The sequence below is a fragment of the Hyperolius riggenbachi genome, chromosome 3, assembly GCF_040937935.1.
Source record: "Hyperolius riggenbachi isolate aHypRig1 chromosome 3, aHypRig1.pri, whole genome shotgun sequence".
Taxonomy (NCBI): Eukaryota; Metazoa; Chordata; class Amphibia; order Anura; family Hyperoliidae; genus Hyperolius; species Hyperolius riggenbachi.
The window spans coordinates 83,413,768-83,437,673 of record NC_090648.1 but is presented as its reverse complement, the minus strand read 5'-3'; the positions used below and the strand labels follow the sequence as shown (position 1 = coordinate 83,437,673).

Here is a 23,906-nt window from a genome sequence, read left to right as displayed (position 1 = left end):
ACTTTCTCTGCTATGGACCTTTGTAGCATCTTCAAACATCTTCACAAATACCATCCTCACATGACATCTTGGCCTCACCAGTTGCCAGTCTCTTGCTAAGCCTAGGTCAACTTTCACCACTTGCCTTTCCCAAGAAACCCGCGCAAGAAAAAGACCTATTACACAGAGCACTTGAGCATCAATTCACCTTGGCGCCCATACTTCTGATGGCTGCTAGCAATGCTTAAAGGACAACTCTGCTTTGACATTGTTCTGCACAGACAACTTTAACAGCAGACCCTGATCAATCATGCAGAGATAATGCTTTCAGGATTTTGTTCCTAGAAGGAGATAGAAGAACTTAGCCCGCCGTGCCCCACTCACAACAGACAGCTGCCCAGACAGAGGACCCTTTCCATACTGCTTGGCTTCACTCCTTGTCTTCACACCCAGCAACTTTCCCATTGGCACTAACTACACTCGGTGCAGCTGCAACAACATCACCTTAAGAAATGTGTAAATAACGCTAGGACTAGCATACAAAATGTGCCCTGATCCTATAGTGGCTAGTACTCTTTGTTGTGGCTGCAAGCAACCTGGTGTGAATACGGTTTACGGCGGGCTGCTTTCTGCACTCCTCTTGCAATCTTCTTCAAGCTTTTAGAACAGCATTGTGAATATCTGGACTCAGGGACAGCAAATTCATGACATTTTAATAGAGATTATCTCTCAAAGAAGTTCTCGCTACAGAAGATGTTCAGTGGAATAGGGCACTTCAACGAGGCCCACTTTCCTTGTGGCCGCAAGGAAAACGTGCTATGCATATGTCAGCAGCAGGGCCAGTGGCGCAATGGATAACGCGTCTGAGTACGGTTCAGAAGATTGTAGGTTTGACTCCTACCTGGCTCAGGAAACATGCCGTGATCGTATAGTGGTTAGTACTCTGCGTTGTGGCCGCAGCAACCCCGGTTCGAATCCGGGTCACGGCAGGCTCGTTACTTTCTTCCTCTGCGACTTTTTCTTCAGCTTGCAACCAATCTACTGACTTTCTAAAGCATTCAGGAACCTTAGGCTCTGCTTGCTTCACTTCTTCACTACAACATTTTGCCTTTCGCCGAGAGAAAACTTTCTCTGCTATGGACCTTTGTAGCATCTTCAAACATCTTCACAAATATCATCCTCACATGACATCTTGGCCTCACCAGTTGCCAGTCTCTTGCTAAGCCTAGGTCAACTTTCACCACTTGCCTTTCCCAAGAAACCCGCGCAAGAAAAAGACCTATTACACAGAGCACTTGAGCATCAATTCACCTTGGCGCCCATACTTCTGATGGCTGCTAGCAATGCTTAAAGGACAACTCTGCTTTGACATTGTTCTGCACAGACAACTTTAACAGCAGACCCTGATCAATCATGCAGAGATAATGCTTTCAGGATTTTGTTCCTAGAAGGAGATAGAAGAACTTAGCCCGCCGTGCCCCACTCACAACAGACAGCTGCCCAGACAGAGGACCCTTTCCATACTGCTTGGCTTCACTCCTTGTCTTCACACCCAGCAACTTTCCCATTGGCACTAACTACACTCGGTGCAGCTGCAACAACATCACCTTAAGAAATGTGTGAATAACGCTAGGACTAGCATACAAAATGTGCCCTGATCCTATAGTGGCTAGTACTCTTTGTTGTGGCTGCAAGCAACCTGGTGTGAATACGGTTTACGGCGGGCTGCTTTCTGCACTCCTCTTGCAACCTTCTTCAAGCTTTTAGAACAGCATTGTAAATATCTGGACTCAGAGACAGCAAATTCATGACATTTTAATAGAGATTATCTCTCAAAGAAGTTCTCGCTACAGAAGATGTTCAGTGGAATAGGGCACTTCAACGAGGCCCACTTTCCTTGTGGCCGCAAGGAAAACGTGCTATGCATATGTCAGCAGCAGGGCCAGTGGCGCAATGGATAACGCGTCTGACTACGGATCAGAAGATGGTAGGTTTGACTCCTACCTGGCTCAGGAAACATGCCGTTATCGTATAGTGGTTAGTACTCTGCGTCGTGGCTGCAGCAACCCCGGTTCGAATCCGGGTCACAGCAGGCTCTTTACTTTCTTCCTCTGCGACTTTTTCTTCAGCTTGCAACCAATCTACTGACTTTCTAAAGCATTCAGGAACCTTAGGCTCTGCTTGCTTCACTTCTTCACTACAACATTTTGCCTTTCGCCGAGAGAAAACTTTCTCTGCTATGGACCTTTGTAGCATCTTCAAACATCTTCACAAATACCTTCCTCACATGACATCTTGGCCTCACCAGTTGCCAGTCTCTTGCTAAGCCTAGGTCAACTTTCACCACTTGCCTTTTCCAAGAAACCCGCGCAAGAAAAAGACCTATTACACAGAGCACTTGAGCATCAATTCACCTTGGCGCCCATACTTCTGATGGCTGCTAGCAATGCTTAAAGGACAACTCTGCTTTGACATTGTTCTGCACAGACAACTTTAACAGCAGACCCTGATCAATCATGCAGAGATAATGCTTTCAGGATTTTGTTCCTAGAAGGAGATAGAAGAACTTAGCCCGCCGTGCCCCACTCACAACAGACAGCTGCCCAGACAGAGGACCCTTTCCATACTGCTTGGCTTCACTCCTTGTCTTCACACCCAGCAACTTTCCCATTGGCACTAACTCCACTCGGTGCAGCTGCAACAACATCACCTTAAGAAATGTGTGAATAACGCTAGGACTAGCATACAAAATGTGCCCTGATCCTATAGTGGCTAGTACTCTTTGTTGTGGCTGCAAACAACCTGGTGTGAATACGGTTTACGGCGGGCTGCTTTCTGCACTCCTCTTGCAACCTTCTTCAAGCTTTTAGAACAGCATTGTGAATATCTGGACTCAGAGACAGCAAATTCATGACATTTTAATAGAGATTATCTCTCAAAGAAGTTCTCGCTACAGAAGATGTTCAGTGGAATAGGGCACTTCAACGAGGCCCACTTTCCTTGTGGCCGCAAGGAAAACGTGCTATGCATATGTCAGCAGCAGGGCCAGTGGCGCAATGGATAACGCTTCTGACTACGGATCAGCAGATTGTAGGTTCGACTCCTACCTGGCTCAGGAAACATGCCGTGATCGTATAGTGGTTAGTACTCTGCGTTGTGGCCGCAGCAACCCCAGTTCGAATCCGGGGCACGGCAGGCTCTTTACTTTCTTCCTCTGTGACTTTTTCTTCAGCTTGCAACCAATCTACTGACTTTCTAAAGCATTCAGGAACCTTAGGCTCTGCTTGCTTCACTTCTTCACTACAACATTTTGCCTTTCGCCGAGAGAAAACTTTCTCTGCTATGGACCTTTGTAGCATCTTCAAACATCTTCACAAACACCATCCTCACATGACATCTTGTCCTCACCAGTTGCCAGTCCCTTGCTAAGCCTAGGTCAACTTTCACCACTTGCCTTTCCCAAGAAACCCGCGCAAGAAAAAGACCTATTACACAGAGCACTTGAGCATCAATTCACCTTGGCGCCCATACTTCTGATGGCTGCTAGCAATGCTTAAAGGACAACTCTGCTTTGACATTGTTCTGCACAGACAACTTTAACAGCAGACCCTGATCAATCATGCAGAGATAATGCTTTCAGGATTTTGTTCCTAGAAGGAGATAGAAGAACTTAGCCCGCCGTGCCCCACTCACAACAGACAGCTGCCCAGACAGAGGACCCTTTCCATACTGCTTGGCTTCACTCCTTGTCTTCACACCCAGCAACTTTCCCATTGGCACTAACTACACTCGGTGCAGCTGCAACAACATCACCTTAAGAAATGTGTGAATAACGCTAGGACTAGCATACAAAATGTGCCCTGATCCTATAGTGGCTAGTACTCTTTGTTGTGGCTGCAAGCAACCTGGTGTGAATACGGTTTACGGCGGGCTGCTTTCTGCACTCCTCTTGCAACCTTCTTCAAGCTTTTAGAACAGCATTGTGAATATCTGGACTCAGAGACAGCAAATTCATGACATTTTAATAGAGATTATCTCTCAAAGAAGTTCTCGCTACAGAAGATGTTCAGTGGAATAGGGCACTTCAACGAGGCCCACTTTCCTTGTGGCCGCAAGGAAAACGTGCTATGCATATGTCAGCAGCAGGGCCAGTGGCGCAATGGATAATGCGTCTGACTACGGATCAGAAGATTGTAGGTTCGACTCCTACCTGGCTCAGGAAACATGCTGTGATCGTATAGTGGTTAGTACTCTGCGTTGTGGCTGCAGCAAACCTCGGTTCGAATCCGGGTCACGGCAGGCTCTTTACTTCCTCTGTGACTTTTTCTTCCGCTTGCAACCAATCTACTGACTTTCTAAAGCATTCAGGAACCTTAGGCTCTGCTTGCTTCACTTCTTCACTACAACATTTTGCCTTTCGCCGAGAGAAAACTTTCTCTGCTATGGACCTTTGTAGCATCTTCAAACATCTTCACAAACACCATCCTCACATGACATCTTGGCCTCACCAGTTGCCAGTCCCTTGCTAAGCCTAGGTCAACTTTCACCACCTTCCTTTCCCAAGAAACCCGCGCAAGAAAAAGACCTATTACACAGAGCACTTGAGCATCAATTCACCTTGGCGCCCATACTTCTGATGGCTGCTAGCAATGCTTAAAGGACAACTCTGCTTTGACATTGTTCTGCACAGACAACTTTAACAGCAGACCCTGATCAATCATGCAGAGATAATGCTTTCAGGATTTTGTTCCTAGAAGGAGATAGAAGAACTTAGCCCACTGTGCCCCACTCACAACAGACAGCTGCCCAGACAGAGGACCCTTTCCATACTGCTTGGCTTCACTCCTTGTCTTCACACCCAGCAACTTTCCCATTGGCACTAACTACACTCGGTGCAGCTGCAACAACATCACCTTAAGAAATGTGTGAATAACGCTAGGACTAGCATACAAAATGTGCCCTGCTCCCAGTGGCGTACCTAGGGCATTTGACACCCGGTGCTGGGTATTAAAAGACACCCCCCCCCAAAAAAAAAAATGGGCGTGGCTATAAATTGCGGCGCGCAAAGCGCGCTGTGGTGGAAAATGGGCATGGCCATGACCAGATGAGGGCGGAGCTAACTAATTTAAAGTGAACCCGGGATGAGAGTGATATGGAGGCTGTACCCCCAGGAGGGGGAAGCAGGGCTAGATGGAGGGGCTGTAGAGGCAGCGGTGGGGAGGGGGGACATATCCCCCCCTCCCTCACCTGGGACCCTCCTTCTGCCTCTCTCTTCCCCCTCCAGAATAGCGGCCCCAGTATAGCTAGTATAGTTGCCCCCAAAATACCTAGTATAGTTGCCCTTAGTGTAGGTAATATAGTTGCCCCCAGTATAGCTGCCCCCAGTATAGCTAGTACAGTTGCCCCCAGTGTAGCTAGTTGCCCCCAATGAAGTTAGTATAGTTGCCCCAGTATAGCTAGTATGGTCGCCCCAGCCAGTATAGCTAGTGTAGTTGCCCCCAGACAGTATAGCTAGTATAGTTGCCCCCAGCCAGTACAGCTAGTATAGTTGCCCCCAGCTAGTACAGCTAGTATAGTTGCCCCCAGCCAGTATAGCTAGTATAGTTGCCCCCCAGCCAGGATAGCTGCCCCCAGTATAGCTAGTATAGTTGCCCCAGCCAGTATAGCTAGTATAGTTTGGTTGCCCCCAGTATAGCTAGTATAGTTTAGTTGCCCCCAGTAAAGCTGGTATAGTTGCCCCCAGTATGGCTAGTATAGTTGCCCCCAGTAAGCTAGTATAGTTGCCCCCAGTATGGCTAGTATAGTTGCCCCCAGTATGGCTAGTATAGTTGCCCCAGTATAGCTGGTATAGTTGCCCCCAGTATGGCTAGTATAGTTGCCCCCAGTAAGCTAGTATAGTTGCCCCCTGTGTAGGTGCCCCAGGAGGGGGAAGCAGGGCTAGATGGAGGGGCTGTGGAGGTAGCGGTGGGGAGATCCAAGTGTCATGACGTTACAGGTCTCCGCCTCCAATGTCGCCCACTGTGCTTCCGCTAATCAGGAAGCACAGTGGGCGGCATTGAAGACGGAGACCTGTAACGTCATCATGACGCTGCGCTCCACGCTTGGAACGCGGAAATCAAGTAAGTAATTGTCCATACGCCCAGGGGTGAGAGCCTGGGGTGCCTGGCACCTGGGTGCAAGATTTTCTCTGGCGCCTATGGGAGTGGTTAAATTAACCGCGCCCAACCACATAACCACACCCATGTCCTGCCTCATCACACCCACACCTTCCACCTCTTTACGCATGCATGCGATACTCCATTCCTACCCCTCTTCCATGGGCTTGCTCCTGGCTGGCTTTGGCTGCCTGCGAGTCTCTGGACTGATTCAGGCTGAGAGGCTCTGCGAGTGCGACACAGTCACACACTGCGTATTTATGGCTGCCTGCGGCCACCCTACTCTCGCTCGCTATCGTCGGCTCCTCCCCCCGCCAAGCCCAAGTGTGAGGTGGGCTGCCTGTATCTTTCCCGTTGCGCCACACAGCCTGCCAGTGTTGCCAACCTTTCACGTTATTTTTTACTGACAAATAACTAAAAATTTACGGACAAAAGATTATTTTTACTGACAAAATTACCCCACTAAATGCACATAAGAGACAGCGTTTCACCAGTAAATGCACGTAATGACAGACAGCCTTTCACCAGTAAATGCGCATAATAAGAAGCCGCTTTTCACCAGTAAATGCACATAATAAGAGACCGCTTTTCACTAGTAAATGCACATAATAGGAGACCGCTTTTCACCAGTAAATGCACATAATAAGAGACCGCTTTTCACCAGTAAATGCACATAATAAGAGACCACTTTTCACCAGTAAATGCACATAATAAGAAACCGCTTTTCACCAGTAAATGCACATAATAAGAAACCGTTTTTCACCAGTAAATGCACATAATAAGAGACAGCTTTTCACCAGCAAATGCACATAATAAGAGACAGCTTTTCACCAGTAAATGCACATAATGACAAACAGCCAGTGTCCCCAGTATATGTAGCCAGCCTGGACCCCCTTTAGGTAGTGAGTGACAGGGACCCCCTTTAGGTAGTGAGTGACAGGGAGCCCTTTAGGTAGTGAGTGACAGGGAGCCCTTTAGGTAGTGAGTGACAGGTGCCCCCAGGCTAGGTAGGTAGTGAGTGACAGGGACCCCCCAGTGAGTGACAGGTGCCCCCAGGCTAGCTAGGTAGTGAGTGACAGGGACCCCCCATTGAGTGACAGGTGCCCCCAGGCTAGCTAGGTAGTGAGTGACAGGGACCCCCAGTGAGTGACAGGTGCCCCCAGGCTAGCTAGGTAGTGAGTGACAGGGACCCCCAGTGAGTGACAGGTGCCCCCCGGCTAGGTGGGTAGTGAGTGACAGGGACCCCCCAGTGAGTGACAGGTGCCCCCAGGCTAGCTAGGTAGAGAGTGACAGGGACCCCCAGTGAGTGACAGGTGCCCCCAGGCTAGCTAGGCAGTGAGTGACAGGTGCCCCCAGGCTAGGTAGGTAGTGAGTGACAGGTGCCCCCAGGCTAGGTAGGTAGTGAGTGACAGGGACTCCCAGTGAGTGACAGGTGCCCCCAGGCTAGGTAGGTAGTGAGTGACAGGTGCCCCCAGTGGGTTACAGGTGCCCCCAGGCTAGGTAGGTAGTGAGTGACAGGGACCCCCAGTGAGTGACAGGTGCCCCCAGGCTAGGTAGGTAGTGAGTGACAGGGACCCCCAGTAAGTGACAGGTGCCCCCAGGCTAGGTAGGTAGTGAGTGACAGGGACCCCCAGTGAGTGACAGGTGCCCCCAGGCTAGGTAGGTAGTGGGTGACAGGGACCCCCAGTAAGTGACAGGTGCCCCCAGGCTAGGTAGGTAGTGAGTGACAGGGACCCCCAGTGAGTGACAGGTGCCCCCAGGCTAGGTAGGTAGTGAGTGACAGGGACCCCCAGTGAGTGACAGGTGCCCCCAGGCTAGGTAAGTAGTGAGTGACAGGGACCCCCAGTGAGTGACAGGTGCCCCCATGCTAGGTAGGTAGTGAGTGACAGGGACCCCCAGTGAGTGACAGGTGCCCCCAGGCTAGGTAGGTAGTGGGTGACAGGGACCCCCAGTAAGTGACAGGTGCCCCCAGGCTAGGTAGGTAGTGAGTGACAGGGACCCCCAGTGAGTGACAGGTGCCCCCCGGCTAGGTAGGTAGTGAGTGACAGGGACCCCCAGTGAGTGACAGGTGCCCCCAGGCTAGGTAAGTAGTGAGTGACAGGGACCCCCAGTGAGTGACAGGTGCCCCCAGGCTAGGTAGGTAGTGAGTGACAGGTGCCCCCAGTGAGTGACAGGTGCCCCCAGGCTAGGTAGGTAGTGGGTGACAGGGACCCCCAGTAAGTGACAGGTGCCCCCAGGCTAGGTAGGTAGTGAGTGACAGGGACCCCCAGTGAGTGACAGGTGCCCCCAGGCTAGGTAGGTAGTGAGTGACAGGGACCCCAGTGAGTGACAGGTGCCCCCAGGCTAGGTAGAGGGTGAGTGACAGGGACCCCTCACCTTCCAGCAGCAGCAGACCTCTCTATCAGTGGACGACCCGACCTTAGAGCGGGCGGCGGGCGCACCGCTATGCGGAAGTGATGTCACTTCCGCATGAGCGGTGTCCGCTAGGTCCTAGCGCCGGCGCCCGTCTATCTGGTCGCCCGCTGATGAGGTCTGATGCTGCAGGCGGCCAGGGGGAGAGAGCGGCGACCGAGGGGGAGGCAGAGGGCACCGGTGAAGACCAGACTGGGGGCAAGCACAGCCCGGCGCCTGGGTGCAATGCACCCACACCACAGCACTCGCCCAGGGGCGGCCCTGCCTCCGGCCGCCCCGCACTTATCGCCGCTTTCCTGGAGGGGGAGAGAGAGGCAGAAGGAGGGGTCCCAGGTGAGGGAGGGGGGGGATATTTCCCCCCTCCCCACCGCTGCCTCCACAGCCTCTCCTTCTAGCCCTGCTTCCCCCTCCGATTGTGCTGCTGTGGGGGGTCGTGGCGACACCCCCCTGGGTGTCTGACACCCGGTGCGCCCCGCCCCCCCTGCGCTCTATTGTAGGGACGCCACTGCCTGCTCCTATAGTGGCTAGTACTCTTTGTTGTGGCTGCAAGCAACCTGGTGTGAATACGGTTTACGGCGGGCTGCTTTCTGCACTCCTCTTGCAACCTTCTTCAAGCTTTTAGAACAGCATTGTGAATATCTGGACTCAGAGACAGCAAATTCATGACATTTTAATAGAGATTATCTCTCAAAGAAGTTCTCGCTACAGAAGATGTTCAGTGGAATAGGGCACTTCAACGAGGCCCACTTTCCTTGTGGCCGCAAGGAAAACGTGCTATGCATATGTCAGCAGCAGGGCCAGTGGCGCAATGGATAACGTGTCTGACTACGGATCAGAAGATTGTAGGTTCGACTCCTACCTGGCTCAGGAAACATGCCGTGATCGTATAGTGGTTAGTACTCTGCGTTGTGGCCGCAGCAACCCCGGTTCGAATCCGGGTCACGGCAGGCTCTTTACTTCCTCTGTGACTTTTTCTTCCGCTTGCAACCAATCTACTGACTTTCTAAAGCATTCAGGAACCTTAGGCTCTGCTTGCTTCACTTCTTCACTACAACATTTTGCCTTTCGCCGAGAGAAAACTTTCTCTGCTATGGACCTTTGTAGCATCTTCAAACATCTTCACAAACACCATCCTCACATGACATCTTGGCCTCACCAGTTGCCAGTCCCTTGCTAAGCCTAGGTCAACTTTCACCACTTGCCTTTCCCAAGAAACCCGCGCAAGAAAAAGACCTATTACACAGAGCACTTGAGCATCAATTCACCTTGGCGCCCATACTTCTGATGGCTGCTAGCAATGCTTAAAGGACAACTCTGCTTTGACATTGTTCTGCACAGACAACTTTAACAGCAGACCCTGATCAATCATGCAGAGATAATGCTTTCAGGATTTTGTTCCTAGAAGGAGATAGAAGAACTTAGCCCGCCGTGCCCCACTCACAACAGACAGCTGCCCAGACAGAGGACCCTTTCCATACTGCTTGGCTTCACTCCTTGTCTTCACACCCAGCAACTTTCCCATTGGCACTAACTACACTCGGTGCAGCTGCAACAACATCACCTTAAGAAATGTGTGAATAACGCTAGGACTAGCATACAAAATGTGCCCTGATCCTATAGTGGCTAGTACTCTTTGTTGTGGCTGCAAGCAACCTGGTGTGAATACGGTTTACGGCGGGCTGCTTTCTGCACTCCTCTTGCAACCTTCTTCAAGCTTTTAGAACAGCATTGTGAATATCTGGACTCAGGGACAGCAAATTCATGACATTTTAATAGAGATTATCTCTCAAAGAAGTTCTCGCTACAGAAGATGTTCAGTGGAATAGGGCACTTCAACGAGGCCCACTTTCCTTGTGGCCGCAAGGACAACGTGCTATGCATATGTCAGCAGCAGGGCCAGTGGCGCAATGGATAACGCGTCTGACTACGGATCAGAAGATTGTAGGTTCGACTCCTACCTGGCTCAGGAAACATGCCGTGATCGTATAGTGGTTAGTACTCTGCGTTGTGGCCGCAGCAACCCCGGTTTGAATCCGGGTCACGGCAGGCTTTTTACTTTCTTCCTCTGCGACTTTTTCTTCAGCTTGCAACCAATCTACTGACTTTCTAAAGCATTCAGGAACCTTAGGCTCTGCTTGCTTCACTTCTTCACTACAACATTTTGCCTTTCGCCGAGAGAAAACTTTCTCTGCTATGGACCTTTGTAGCATCTTCAAACATCTTCACAAACACCATTCTCACATGACATCTTGGCCTCACCAGTTGCCAGTCCCTTGCTAAGCCTAGGTCAACTTTCACCATCTGCCTTTCCCAAGAAACCCGCGCAAGAAAAAGACCTATTACACAGAGCACTTGAGCATCAATTCACCTTGGCGCCCATACTTCTGATGGCTGCTAGCAATGCTTAAAGGACAACTCTGCTTTGACATTGTTCTGCACAGACAACTTTAACAGCAAACCCTGATCAATCATGCAGAGATAATGCTTTCAGGATTTTGTTCCTAGAAGGAGATAGAAGAACTTAGCCCGTCGTGCCCCACTCACAACAGACAGCTGCCCAGACAGAGGACCCTTTCCATACTGCTTGGCTTCACTCCTTGTCTTCACACCCAGCAACTTTCCCATTGGCACTAACTACACTCGGTGCAGCTGCAACAACTTCACCTTAAGAAATGTGTGAATAACGCTAGGACTAGCATACAAAATGTGCCCTGCTCCTATAGTGGCTAGTACTCTTTGTTGTGGCTGCAAGCAACCTGGTGTGAATACGGTTTACGGCGGGCTGCTTTCTGCACTCCTCTTGCAACCTTCTTCAAGTTTTTAGAACAGCATTGTGAATATCTGGACTCAGAGACAGCAAATTCATGACATTTTAATAGAGATTATCTCTCAAAGAAGTTCTCGCTACAGAAGATGTTCAGTGGAATAGGGCACTTCAACGAGGCCCACTTTCCTTGTGGCCGCAAGGAAAACGTGCTATGCATATGTCATCAGCAGGGCCAGTGGTGCAATGGATAACGCGTCTGACTACGGATCAGAAGATTGTAGGTTCGACTCCTACCTGGCTCAGGAAACATGCCGTGATCGTATAGTGGTTAGTACTCTATGTTGTGGCCGCAGCAACCCCGGTTCGAATCCGGGTCACGGCAGGCTCTTTACTTCCTCTGTGACTTTTTCTTCCGCTTGCAACCAATCTACTGACTTTCTAAAGCATTCAGGAACCTTAGGCTCTGCTTGCTTCACTTCTTCACTACAACATTTTGCCTTTCGCCGAGAGAAAACTTTCTCTGCTATGGACCTTTGTAGCATCTTCAAACATCTTCACAAACACCATCCTCACATGACATCTTGGCCTCACCAGTTGCCAGTCCCTTGCTAAGCCTAGGTCAACTTTCACCACTTGCCTTTCCCAAGAAACCCGCGCAAGAAAAAGACCTATTACACAGAGCACTTGAGCATCAATTCACCTTGGCGCCCATACTTCTGATGGCTGCTAGCAATGCTTAAAGGACAACTCTGCTTTGACATTGTTCTGCACAGACAACTTTAACAGCAGACCCTGATCAATCATGCAGAGATAATGCTTTCAGGATTTTGTTCCTAGAAGGAGATAGAAGAACTTAGCCCGCAGTGCCCCACTCACAACAGACAGCTGCCCAGACAGAGGACCCTTTCCATACTGCTTGGCTTCACTCCTTGTCTTCACACCCAGCAACTTTCCCATTGGCACTAACTACACTCGGTGCAGCTGCAACAACATCACCTTAAGAAATGTGTGAATAACGCTAGGACTAGCATACAAAATGTGCCCTGATCCTATAGTGGCTAGTACTCTTTGTTGTGGCTGCAAGCCACCTGGTGTGAATACGGTTTACGGCGGGCTGCTTTCTGCACTCCTCTTGCAACCTTCTTCAAGCTTTTAGAACAGCATTGTGAATATCTGGACTCAGAGACAGCAAATTCATGACATTTTAATAGAGATTATCTCTCAAAGAAGTTATCGCTACAGAAGATGTTCAGTGAAATAGGGCACGTCAACGAGGCCCACTTTCCTTGTGGCCCCAAGGAAAACGTGCTATGCATATGTCAGCAGCAGGGCCAGTGGCGCAATGGATAACGCGTCTGACTACGGATCAGAAGATCATAGGTTCGACTCCTACCTGCCTCAGGAAACATGCCGTGATCGTATAGTGGTTAATACTCTGCGTTGTGGCCGCAGCAACCCTGGTTTGAATCCGGGTCACGGCAGGCTCTTTACTTTCTTCCTCTGCGACTTTTTCTTCAGCTTGCAACCAATCTACTGACTTTCTAAAGCATTCAGGAACCTTAGGCTCTGCTTGCTTCACTTCTTCACTACAACATTTTGCCTTTCGCCGAGAGAAAACTTTCTCTGCTATGGACCTTTGTAGCATCTTCAAACATCTTCACAAACACCATCCTCACATGACATCTTGGCCTCACCAGTTGCCAGTCCCTTGCTAAGCCTAGGTCAACTTTCACCACCTGCCTTTCCCAAGAAACCCGCGCAAGAAAAAGACCTATTACACAGAGCACTTGAGCATCAATTCACCTTGGCGCCCATACTTCTGATGGCTGCTAGCAATGCTTAAAGGACAACTCTGCTTTGACATTGTTCTGCACAGACAACTTTAACAGCAAACCCTGATCAATCATGCAGAGATAATGCTTTCAGGATTTTGTTCCTAGAAGGAGATAGAAGAACTTAGCCCGCCGTGCCCCACTCACAACAGACAGCTGCCCAGACAGAGGACCCTTTCCATACTGCTTGGCTTCACTCCTTGTCTTCACACCCAGCAACTTTCCCATTGGCACTAACTACACTCGGTGCAGCTGCAACAACATCACCTTAAGAAATGTGTGAATAACGCTAGGACTAGCATACAAAATGTGCCCTGCTCCTATAGTGGCTAGTACTCTTTGTTGTGGCTGCAAGCAACCTGGTGTGAATACGGTTTACGGCGGGCTGCTTTCTGCACTCCTCTTGCAACCTTCTTCAAGCTTTTAGAACAGCATTGTGAATATCTGGACTCAGAGACAGCAAATTCATGACATTTTAATAGAGATTATCTCTCAAAGAAGTTCTCGCTACAGAAGATGTTCAGTGGAATAGGGCACTTCAACGAGGCCCACTTTCCTTGTGGCCGCAAGGAAAACGTGCTATGCATATGTCAGCAGCAGGGCCAGTGGCGCAATGGATAACGTGTCTGACTACGGATCAGAAGATTGTAGGTTCGACTCCTACCTGGCTCAGGAAACATGCCGTGATCGTATAGTGGTTAGTACTCTGCGTTGTGGCCGCAGCAACCCCGGTTCGAATCCGGGTCACGGCAGGCTCTTTACTTCCTCTGTGACTTTTTCTTCCGCTTGCAACCAATCTACTGACTTTCTAAAGCATTCAGGAACCTTAGGCTCTGCTTGCTTCACTTCTTCACTACAACATTTTGCCTTTCGCCGAGAGAAAACTTTCTCTGCTATGGACCTTTGTAGCATCTTCAAACATCTTCACAAACACCATCCTCACATGACATCTTGGCCTCACCAGTTGCCAGTCCCTTGCTAAGCCTAGGTCAACTTTCACCACTTGCCTTTCCCAAGAAACCCGCGCAAGAAAAAGACCTATTACACAGAGCACTTGAGCATCAATTCACCTTGGCGCCCATACTTCTGATGGCTGCTAGCAATGCTTAAAGGACAACTCTGCTTTGACATTGTTCTGCACAGACAACTTTAACAGCAGACCCTGATCAATCATGCAGAGATAATGCTTTCAGGATTTTGTTCCTAGAAGGAGATAGAAGAACTTAGCCCGCCGTGCCCCACTCACAACAGACAGCTGCCCAGACAGAGGACCCTTTCCATACTGCTTGGCTTCACTCCTTGTCTTCACACCCAGCAACTTTCCCATTGGCACTAACTACACTCGGTGCAGCTGCAACAACATCACCTTAAGAAATGTGTGAATAACGCTAGGACTAGCATACAAAATGTGCCCTGATCCTATAGTGGCTAGTACTCTTTGTTGTGGCTGCAAGCAACCTGGTGTGAATACGGTTTACGGCGGGCTGCTTTCTGCACTCCTCTTGCAACCTTCTTCAAGCTTTTAGAACAGCATTGTGAATATCTGGACTCAGAGACAGCAAATTCATGACATTTTAATAGAGATTATCTCTCAAAGAAGTTCTCGCTACAGAAGATGTTCAGTGGAATAGGGCACTTCAACGAGGCCCACTTTCCTTGTGGCCGCAAGGAAAACGTGCTATGCATATGTCAGCAGCAGGGCCAGTGGCGCAATGGATAACGCGTCTGACTACGGATCAGAAGATTGTAGGTTCGACTCCTACCTGGCTCAGGAAACATGCCGTGATCGTATAGTGGTTAGTACTCTGCGTTGTGGCCGCAGCAACCCCGGTTCGAATCCGGGTCACAGCAGGCTCTTTACTTTCTTCCTCTGCGACTTTTTCTTCAGCTTGCAACCAATCTACTGACTTTCTAAAGCATTCAGGAACCTTAGGCTCTGCTTGCTTCACTTCTTCACTACAACATTTTGCCTTTCGCCGAGAGAAAACTTTCTCTGCTATGGACCTTTGTAGCATCTTCAAACATCTTCACAAACACCATCCTCACATGACATCTTGGCCTCACCAGTTGCCAGTCCCTTGCTAAGCCTAGGTCAACTTTCACCACCTTCCTTTCCCAAGAAACCCGCGCAAGAAAAAGACCTATTACACAGAGCACTTGAGCATCAATTCACCTTGGCGCCCATACTTCTGATGGCTGCTAGCAATGATTAAAGGACAACTCTGCTTTGACATTGTTCTGCACAGACAACTTTAACAGCAGACCCTGATCAATCATGCAGAGATAATACTTTCAGGATTTTGTTCCTAGAAGGAGATAGAAGAACTTAGCCCGCCGTGCCCCACTCACAACAGACAGCTGCCCAGACAGAGGACCCTTTCCATACTGCTTGGCTTCACTCCTTGTCTTCACACCCAGCAACTTTCCCATTGGCACTAACTACACTCGGTGCAGCTGCAACAACATCACCTTAAGAAATGTGTGAATAACGCTAGGACTAGCATACAAAATGTGCCCTGATCCTATAGTGGCTAGTACTCTTTGTTGTGGCTGCAAGCAACCTGGTGTGAATACGGTTTACGGCGGGCTGCTTTCTGCACTCCTCTTGCAACCTTCTTCAAGCTTTTAGAACAGCATTGTGAATATCTGGACTCAGAGACAGCAAATTCATGACATTTTAATAGAGATTATCTCTCAAAGAAGTTCTCGCTACAGAAGATGTTCAGTGGAATAGGGCACTTCAACGAGGCCCACTTTCCTTGTGGCCGCAAGGAAAACGTGCTATGCATATGTCATCAGCAGGGCCAGTGGCGCAATGGATAACGCGTCTGACTACGGATCAGAAGATTGTAGGTTCGACTCCTACCTGGCTCAGGAAACATGCCGTGATCGTATAGTGGTTAGTACTCTATGTTGTGTCCGCAGCAACCCCGGTTCGAATCCGGGTCACGGCAGGCTCTTTACTTCCTCTGTGACTTTTTCTTCCGCTTGCAACCAATCTACTGACTTTCTAAAGCATTCAGGAACCTTAGGCTCTGCTTGCTTCACTTCTTCACTACAACATTTTGCCTTTCGCCGAGAGAAAACTTTCTCTGCTATGGACCTTTGTAGCATCTTCAAACATCTTCACAAACACCATCCTCACATGACATCTTGGCCTCACCAGTTGCCAGTCCCTTGCTAAGCCTAGGTCAACTTTCACCACTTGCCTTTCCCAAGAAACCCGCGCAAGAAAAAGACCTATTACACAGAGCACTTGAGCATCAATTCACCTTGGCGCCCATACTTCTGATGGCTGCTAGCAATGCTTAAAGGACAACTCTGCTTTGACATTGTTCTGCACAGACAACTTTAACAGCAGACCCTGATCAATCATGCAGAGATAATGCTTTCAGGATTTTGTTCCTAGAAGGAGATAGAAGAACTTAGCCCGCAGTGCCCCACTCACAACAGACAGCTGCCCAGACAGAGGACCCTTTCCATACTGCTTGGCTTCACTCCTTGTCTTCACACCCAGCAACTTTCCCATTGGCACTAACTACACTCGGTGCAGCTGCAACAACATCACCTTAAGAAATGTGTGAATAACGCTAGGACTAGCATACAAAATGTGCCCTGATCCTATAGTGGCTAGTACTCTTTGTTGTGGCTGCAAGCCACCTGGTGTGAATACGGTTTACGGCGGGCTGCTTTCTGCACTCCTCTTGCAACCTTCTTCAAGCTTTTAGAACAGCATTGTGAATATCTGGACTCAGAGACAGCAAATTCATGACATTTTAATAGAGATTATCTCTCAAAGAAGTTATCGCTACAGAAGATGTTCAGTGAAATAGGGCACGTCAACGAGGCCCACTTTCCTTGTGGCCCCAAGGAAAACGTGCTATGCATATGTCAGCAGCAGGGCCAGTGGCGCAATGGATAACGCGTCTGACTACGGATCAGAAGATCATAGGTTCGACTCCTACCTGCCTCAGGAAACATGCCGTGATCGTATAGTGGTTAATACTCTGCGTTGTGGCCGCAGCAACCCTGGTTTGAATCCGGGTCACGGCAGGCTCTTTACTTTCTTCCTCTGCGACTTTTTCTTCAGCTTGCAACCAATCTACTGACTTTCTAAAGCATTCAGGAACCTTAGGCTCTGCTTGCTTCACTTCTTCACTACAACATTTTGCCTTTCGCCGAGAGAAAACTTTCTCTGCTATGGACCTTTGTAGCATCTTCAAACATCTTCACAAACACCATCCTCACATGACATCTTGGCCTCACCAGTTGCCAGTCCCTTGCTAAGCCTAGGTCAACTTTCACCACCTGCCTTTCCCAAGAAACCCGCGCAAGAAAAAGACCTATTACACAGAGCACTTGAGCATCAATTCACCTTGGCGCCCATACTTCTGATGGCTGCTAGCAATGCTTAAAGGACAACTCTGCTTTGACATTGTTCTGCACAGACAACTTTAACAGCAAACCCTGATCAATCATGCAGAGATAATGCTTTCAGGATTTTGTTCCTAGAAGGAGATAGAAGAACTTAGCCCGCCGTGCCCCACTCACAACAGACAGCTGCCCAGACAGAGGACCCTTTCCATACTGCTTGGCTTCACTCCTTGTCTTCACACCCAGCAACTTTCCCATTGGCACTAACTACACTCGGTGCAGCTGCAACAACATCACCTTAAGAAATGTGTGAATAACGCTAGGACTAGCATACAAAATGTGCCCTGCTCCTATAGTGGCTAGTACTCTTTGTTGTGGCTGCAAGCAACCTGGTGTGAATACGGTTTACGGCGGGCTGCTTTCTGCACTCCTCTTGCAACCTTCTTCAAGCTTTTAGAACAGCATTGTGAATATCTGGACTCAGAGACAGCAAATTCATGACATTTTAATAGAGATTATCTCTCAAAGAAGTTCTCGCTACAGAAGATGTTCAGTGGAATAGGGCACTTCAACGAGGCCCACTTTCCTTGTGGCCGCAAGGAAAACGTGCTATGCATATGTCAGCAGCAGGGCCAGTGGCGCAATGGATAACGTGTCTGACTACGGATCAGAAGATTGTAGGTTCGACTCCTACCTGGCTCAGGAAACATGCCGTGATCGTATAGTGGTTAGTACTCTGCGTTGTGGCCGCAGCAACCCCGGTTCGAATCCGGGTCACGGCAGGCTCTTTACTTCCTCTGTGACTTTTTCTTCCGCTTGCAACCAATCTACTGACTTTCTAAAGCATTCAGGAACCTTAGGCTCTGCTTGCTTCACTTCTTCACTACAACATTTTGCCTTTCGCCGAGAGAAAACTTTCTCTGCTATGGACCTTTGTAGCATCTTCAAACATCTTCACAAACACCATCCTCACATGACATCTTGGCCTCACCAGTTGCCAGTCCCTTGCTAAGCCTAGGTCAACTTTCACCACTTGCCTTTCCCAAGAAACCCGCGCAAGAAAAAGACCTATTACACAGAGCACTTGAGCATCAATTCACCTTGGCGCCCATACTTCTGATGGCTGCTAGCAATGCTTAAAGGACAACTCTGCTTTGACATTGTTCTGCACAGACAACTTTAACAGCAGACCCTGATCAATCATGCAGAGATAATGCTTTCAGGATTTTGTTCCTAGAAGGAGATAGAAGAACTTAGCCCGCCGTGCCCCACTCACAACAGACAGCTGCCCAGACAGAGGACCCTTTCCATACTGCTTGGCTTCACTCCTTGTCTTCACACCCAGCAACTTTCCCATTGGCACTAACTACACTCGGTGCAGCTGCAACAACATCACCTTAAGAAATGTGTGAATAACGCTAGGACTAGCATACAAAATGTGCCCTGATCCTATAGTGGCTAGTACTCTTTGTTGTGGCTGCAAGCAACCTGGTGTGAATACGGTTTACGGCGGGCTGCTTTCTGCACTCCTCTTGCAACCTTCTTCAAGCTTTTAGAACAGCATTGTGAATATCTGGACTCAGAGACAGCAAATTCATGACATTTTAATAGAGATTATCTCTCAAAGAAGTTCTCGCTACAGAAGATGTTCAGTGGAATAGGGCACTTCAACGAGGCCCACTTTCCTTGTGGCCGCAAGGAAAACGTGCTATGCATATGTCAGCAGCAGGGCCAGTGGCGCAATGGATAACGCGTCTGACTACGGATCAGAAGATTGTAGGTTCGACTCCTACCTGGCTCAGGAAACATGCCGTGATCGTATAGTGGTTAGTACTCTGCGTTGTGGCCGCAGCAACCCCGGTTCGAATCCGGGTCACAGCAGGCTCTTTACTTTCTTCCTCTGCGACTTTTTCTTCAGCTTGCAACCAATCTACTGACTTTCTAAAGCATTCAGGAACCTTAGGCTCTGCTTGCTTCACTTCTTCACTACAACATTTTGCCTTTCGCCGAGAGAAAACTTTCTCTGCTATGGACCTTTGTAGCATCTTCAAACATCTTCACAAACACCATCCTCACATGACATCTTGGCCTCACCAGTTGCCAGTCCCTTGCTAAGCCTAGGTCAACTTTCACCACCTTCCTTTCCCAAGAAACCCGCGCAAGAAAAAGACCTATTACACAGAGCACTTGAGCATCAATTCACCTTGGCGCCCATACTTCTGATGGCTGCTAGCAATGATTAAAGGACAACTCTGCTTTGACATTGTTCTGCACAGACAACTTTAACAGCAGACCCTGATCAATCATGCAGAGATAATACTTTCAGGATTTTGTTCCTAGAAGGAGATAGAAGAACTTAGCCCGCCGTGCCCCACTCACAACAGACAGCTGCCCAGACAGAGGACCCTTTCCATACTGCTTGGCTTCACTCCTTGTCTTCACACCCAGCAACTTTCCCATTGGCACTAACTACACTCGGTGCAGCTGCAACAACATCACCTTAAGAAATGTGTGAATAACGCTAGGACTAGCATACAAAATGTCGTGACAATTAAAAATGGCGCACAGCGCCAGGGGAATGAGAAGGGCGCCTCATACACTTACATTATATAACGCTATTTAGCGTTATAAGTGTTAAAAAATGGCGCAGGCAGTGGACCTTACACTTATAACGCTAAATAGCGTTATAAGTGTTCACAAATGCAGAGGGAGGAGAGAGGCAGCGGGGGTCGGCTTAGGTCGGGGCTGAGAGAGGCAGCGGGGGTCTGGGCAGAGAGAGGCAGCGGGCGTCTGGGCAGAGAGAGGCAGCGGGGGTCTGGGCAGAGAGAGGCAGCGGGGGTCTGGGCAGAGAGAGGCAGCGAGGGTCGGCTTAGGTCGGGGAAGAGAGAGGCAGCGGGGGTCGGCTTAGGTCGGGGCTGAGAGAGGCAGCGGGGGTCTGGGTTGAGAGAGGCAGCGGGGGTCGGCTTAGGTCGGGGCAGAGAGAGGCAGCGGGACACTGGAGGGCAAAGGCATCAGGGGAGGATGTGTGCAGAGACATACATTACCTTGTCCTGGGCAGCCGATCGCTCCTTCCCTCCGCTCCTGCACAGCTTCCATGTGTTTGCTGTAGTCCTGCAGCCGGCCAATCACCATGCGGAGACTGAAGCTATATGGTGATTGGCCGGCTGCAGGACTACAGCAAACACATGGAAGCAATGCAGGAGCGGAGGGAAGGAGCGATCGGCTGCCCAGGACAAGGTAATGTATGTCTCTGCACACATCCTCCCCTGATGCCTTTGCCCTCCAGTGTCCCGCTGCCTCTCTCTGCCCCGACCTAAGCCGACCCCCGCTGCCTCTCTCAGCCCAGACCCCCGCTGCCTCTCTCTGCCCAGACCCCCGCTGCCTCTCTCTGCCCCGACCTAAGCCGACCCCCGCTGCCTCTCTCTGCCCAGACCCCGCTGCCTCTCTCTGCCCAGACCCCCGCTGCCTCTCTCTGCCCCGACCTAAGCCGACCCCCGCTGCCTCTCTCTGCCCAGACCCCGCTGCCTCTCTCTGCCCAGACCCCCGCTGCCTCTCTCTGCCCAGACCCCGCTGCCTCTCTCTCTCTCTGCCCTGACCCCCGTTGCCTCTCTCTGCCCCGACCTCCGCTGCCTATACTAGCAGCCCCTGTGTGTTTTTTCATGGCGCACCGCTCTGCAATAAATGTATCATAAAACGCTATTTACCGTTTTAATGTATTTACATTAAAAAGGTAAATATCGTTTTATGATACATTTATCGGCAGAACGGTGCGTCATTTTTCTCCCTGCGCCATTTTCAGATGGACCCACAAAATGTGCCCTGATCCTATAGTGGCTAGTACTCTTTGTTGTGGCTGCAAGCAACCTGGTGTGAATACGGTTTACGGCGGGCTGCTTTCTGCACTCCTCTTGCAACCTTCTTCAAGCTTTTAGAACAGCATTGTGAATATCTGGACTCAGAGACAGCAAATTCATGACATTTTAATAGAGATTATCTCTCAAAGAAGTTCTCGCTACAGAAGATGTTCAGTGGAATAGGGCACTTCAACGAGGCCCACTTTCCTTGTGGCCACAAGGAAAACGTGCTATGCATATGTCAGCAGCAGGGCCAGTGGCGCAATGGATAACGTGTCTGACTACGGATCAGAAGATTGTAGGTTCGACTCCTACCTGGCTCAGGAAACATGCTGTGATCGTATAGTGGTTAGTACTCTGCGTTGTGGCCGCAGCAACCCCGGTTCGAATCCGGGTCACGGCAGGCTCTTTACTTTCTTCCTCTGCGACTTTTTCTTCAGCTTGCAACCAATCTACTGACTTTCTAAAGCATTCAGGAACCTTAGGCTCTGCTTGCTTCACTTCTTCACTACAACATTTTGCCTTTCGCCGAGAGAAAACTTTCTCTGCTATGGACCTTTGTAGCATCTTCAAACATCTTCACAAATACCATCCTCACATGACATCTTGGCCTCACCAGTTGCCAGTCTCTTGCTAAGCCTAGGTCAACTTTCACCACTTGCCTTTCCCAAGAAACCCGCGCAAGAATAAGACCTATTACACAGAGCACTTGAGCATCAATTCACCTTGGCGCCCATACTTCTGATGGCTGCTAGCAATGCTTAAAGGACAACTCTGCTTTGACATTGTTCTGCACAGACAACTTTAACAGCAGACCCTGATCAATCATGCAGAGATAATACTTTCAGGATTTTGTTCCTAGAAGGAGATAGAAGAACTTAGCCCGCCATGCCCCACTCACAACAGACAGCTGCCCAGACAGAGGACCCTTTCCATACTGCTTGGCTTCACTCCTTGTCTTCACACCCAGCAACTTTCCCATTGGCACTAACTACACTCGGTGCAGCTGCAACAACATCACCTTAAGAAATGTGTGAATAACGCTAGGACTAGCATACAAAATGTCGTGACAATTAAAAATGGCGCACAGCGCCAGGGGAATGAGAAGGGCGCCTCATACACTTACATTATATAACGCTATTTAGCGTTATAAGTGTTAAAAAATGGCGCAGGCAGTGGACCTTACACTTATAACGCTAAATAGCGTTATAAGTGTTCACAAATGCAGAGGGAGGAGAGAGGCAGCGGGGGTCGGCTTAGGTCGGGGCTGAGAGAGGCAGCGGGGGTCTGGGCAGAGAGAGGCAGCGGGGGTCTGGGCAGAGAGAGGCAGCGGGGGTCTGGGCAGAGAGAGGCAGCGGGGGTCTGGGCAGAGAGAGGCAGCGAGGGTCGGCTTAGGTCGGGGCAGAGAGAGGCAGCGAGGGTCGGCTTAGGTCGGGGCTGAGAGAGGCAGCGGGGGTCTGGGTTGAGAGAGGCAGCGGGGGTCGGCTTAGGTCGGGGCAGAGAGAGGCAGCGGGACACTGGAGGGCAAAGGCATCAGGGGAGGATGTGTGCAGAGACATACATTACCTTGTCCTGGGCAGCCGATCGCTCCTTCCCTCCGCTCCTGCACAGCTTCCATGTGTTTGCTGTAGTCCTGCAGCCGGCCAATCACCATGCGGAGACTGAAGCTATATGGTGATTGGCCGGCTGCAGGACTACAGCAAACACATGGAAGCAATGCAGGAGCGGAGGGAAGGAGCGATCGGCTGCCCAGGACAAGGTAATGTATGTCTCTGCACACATCCTCCCCTGATGCCTTTGCCCTCCAGTGTCCCGCTGCCTCTCTCTGCCCCGACCTAAGCCGACCCCCGCTGCCTCTCTCAGCCCAGACCCCCGCTGCCTCTCTCTGCCCAGACCCCCGCTGCCTCTCTCTGCCCAGACCCCGCTGCCTCTCTCTGCCCAGACCCCGCTGCCTCTCTCTGCCCCGACCTAAGCCGACCCCCGCTGCCTCTCTCTGCCCAGACCCCGCTGCCTCTCTCTGCCCAGACCCCCGCTGCCTCTCTCTGCCCCGACCTAAGCCGACCCCCGCTGCCTCTCTCTGCCCAGACCCCGCTGCCTCTCTCTGCCCAGACCCCCGCTGCCTCTCTCTGCCCAGACCCCGCTGCCTCTCTCTCTCTCTCTGCCCTGACCCCCGTTGCCTCTCTCTGCCCCGACCTCCGCTGCCTATACTAGCAGCCCCTGTGTGTTTTTTCATGGCGCACCGCTCTGCAATAAATGTATCATAAAACGCTATTTACCGTTTTAATGTATTTACATTAAAAAGGTAAATATTGTTTTATGATACATTTATCGGCAGAACGGTGCGTCATTTTTCTCCCTGCGCCATTTTCAGATGGACCCACAAAATGTGCCCTGATCCTATAGTGGCTAGTACTCTTTGTTGTGGCTGCAAGCAACCTGGTGTGAATACGGTTTACGGCGGGCTGCTTTCTGCACTCCTCTTGCAACCTTCTTCAAGCTTTTAGAACAGCATTGTGAATATCTGGACTCAGAG

The 23,906-nt window shown here is 50.0% G+C and overlaps 20 non-coding genes across 20 annotated transcripts; all 20 read left to right on the top strand.

The window, feature by feature from the left end:
- Positions 1-896: 896 nt before the first annotated feature.
- On the top strand, positions 897-968 carry TRNAH-GUG (transfer RNA histidin (anticodon GUG)). Its single transcript has one exon. It is a non-coding gene; the product is annotated as a tRNA-His (tRNA).
- A 950-nt stretch (positions 969-1,918) lies between these two features.
- TRNAR-ACG (transfer RNA arginine (anticodon ACG)) lies at positions 1,919-1,991 on the top strand. Its single transcript has one exon. It is a non-coding gene; the product is annotated as a tRNA-Arg (tRNA).
- Positions 1,992-3,021: 1,030 nt separating this feature from the next.
- On the top strand, positions 3,022-3,094 carry TRNAR-ACG (transfer RNA arginine (anticodon ACG)). Its single transcript has one exon. It is a non-coding gene; the product is annotated as a tRNA-Arg (tRNA).
- A 1,030-nt stretch (positions 3,095-4,124) lies between these two features.
- Positions 4,125-4,197, top strand: TRNAR-ACG (transfer RNA arginine (anticodon ACG)). The gene has a single exon. It is a non-coding gene; the product is annotated as a tRNA-Arg (tRNA).
- Positions 4,198-9,340: 5,143 nt separating this feature from the next.
- Positions 9,341-9,413, top strand: TRNAR-ACG (transfer RNA arginine (anticodon ACG)). The gene has a single exon. It is a non-coding gene; the product is annotated as a tRNA-Arg (tRNA).
- An 8-nt stretch (positions 9,414-9,421) lies between these two features.
- Positions 9,422-9,493, top strand: TRNAH-GUG (transfer RNA histidin (anticodon GUG)). The gene has a single exon. It is a non-coding gene; the product is annotated as a tRNA-His (tRNA).
- A 946-nt stretch (positions 9,494-10,439) lies between these two features.
- On the top strand, positions 10,440-10,512 carry TRNAR-ACG (transfer RNA arginine (anticodon ACG)). The gene has a single exon. It is a non-coding gene; the product is annotated as a tRNA-Arg (tRNA).
- Positions 10,513-10,520: 8 nt separating this feature from the next.
- TRNAH-GUG (transfer RNA histidin (anticodon GUG)) lies at positions 10,521-10,592 on the top strand. The gene has a single exon. It is a non-coding gene; the product is annotated as a tRNA-His (tRNA).
- Positions 10,593-11,542: 950 nt separating this feature from the next.
- TRNAR-ACG (transfer RNA arginine (anticodon ACG)) lies at positions 11,543-11,615 on the top strand. Its single transcript has one exon. It is a non-coding gene; the product is annotated as a tRNA-Arg (tRNA).
- Positions 11,616-12,641: 1,026 nt separating this feature from the next.
- On the top strand, positions 12,642-12,714 carry TRNAR-ACG (transfer RNA arginine (anticodon ACG)). The gene has a single exon. It is a non-coding gene; the product is annotated as a tRNA-Arg (tRNA).
- Positions 12,715-13,744: 1,030 nt separating this feature from the next.
- TRNAR-ACG (transfer RNA arginine (anticodon ACG)) lies at positions 13,745-13,817 on the top strand. The gene has a single exon. It is a non-coding gene; the product is annotated as a tRNA-Arg (tRNA).
- Positions 13,818-13,825: 8 nt separating this feature from the next.
- On the top strand, positions 13,826-13,897 carry TRNAH-GUG (transfer RNA histidin (anticodon GUG)). Its single transcript has one exon. It is a non-coding gene; the product is annotated as a tRNA-His (tRNA).
- Positions 13,898-14,843: 946 nt separating this feature from the next.
- TRNAR-ACG (transfer RNA arginine (anticodon ACG)) lies at positions 14,844-14,916 on the top strand. The gene has a single exon. It is a non-coding gene; the product is annotated as a tRNA-Arg (tRNA).
- Positions 14,917-15,946: 1,030 nt separating this feature from the next.
- Positions 15,947-16,019, top strand: TRNAR-ACG (transfer RNA arginine (anticodon ACG)). Its single transcript has one exon. It is a non-coding gene; the product is annotated as a tRNA-Arg (tRNA).
- Positions 16,020-17,045: 1,026 nt separating this feature from the next.
- On the top strand, positions 17,046-17,118 carry TRNAR-ACG (transfer RNA arginine (anticodon ACG)). The gene has a single exon. It is a non-coding gene; the product is annotated as a tRNA-Arg (tRNA).
- A 1,030-nt stretch (positions 17,119-18,148) lies between these two features.
- On the top strand, positions 18,149-18,221 carry TRNAR-ACG (transfer RNA arginine (anticodon ACG)). The gene has a single exon. It is a non-coding gene; the product is annotated as a tRNA-Arg (tRNA).
- Positions 18,222-18,229: 8 nt separating this feature from the next.
- On the top strand, positions 18,230-18,301 carry TRNAH-GUG (transfer RNA histidin (anticodon GUG)). Its single transcript has one exon. It is a non-coding gene; the product is annotated as a tRNA-His (tRNA).
- Positions 18,302-19,247: 946 nt separating this feature from the next.
- On the top strand, positions 19,248-19,320 carry TRNAR-ACG (transfer RNA arginine (anticodon ACG)). The gene has a single exon. It is a non-coding gene; the product is annotated as a tRNA-Arg (tRNA).
- Positions 19,321-21,623: 2,303 nt separating this feature from the next.
- TRNAR-ACG (transfer RNA arginine (anticodon ACG)) lies at positions 21,624-21,696 on the top strand. The gene has a single exon. It is a non-coding gene; the product is annotated as a tRNA-Arg (tRNA).
- Positions 21,697-21,704: 8 nt separating this feature from the next.
- Positions 21,705-21,776, top strand: TRNAH-GUG (transfer RNA histidin (anticodon GUG)). The gene has a single exon. It is a non-coding gene; the product is annotated as a tRNA-His (tRNA).
- The last annotated feature ends 2,130 nt before the right edge of the window (positions 21,777-23,906 follow it).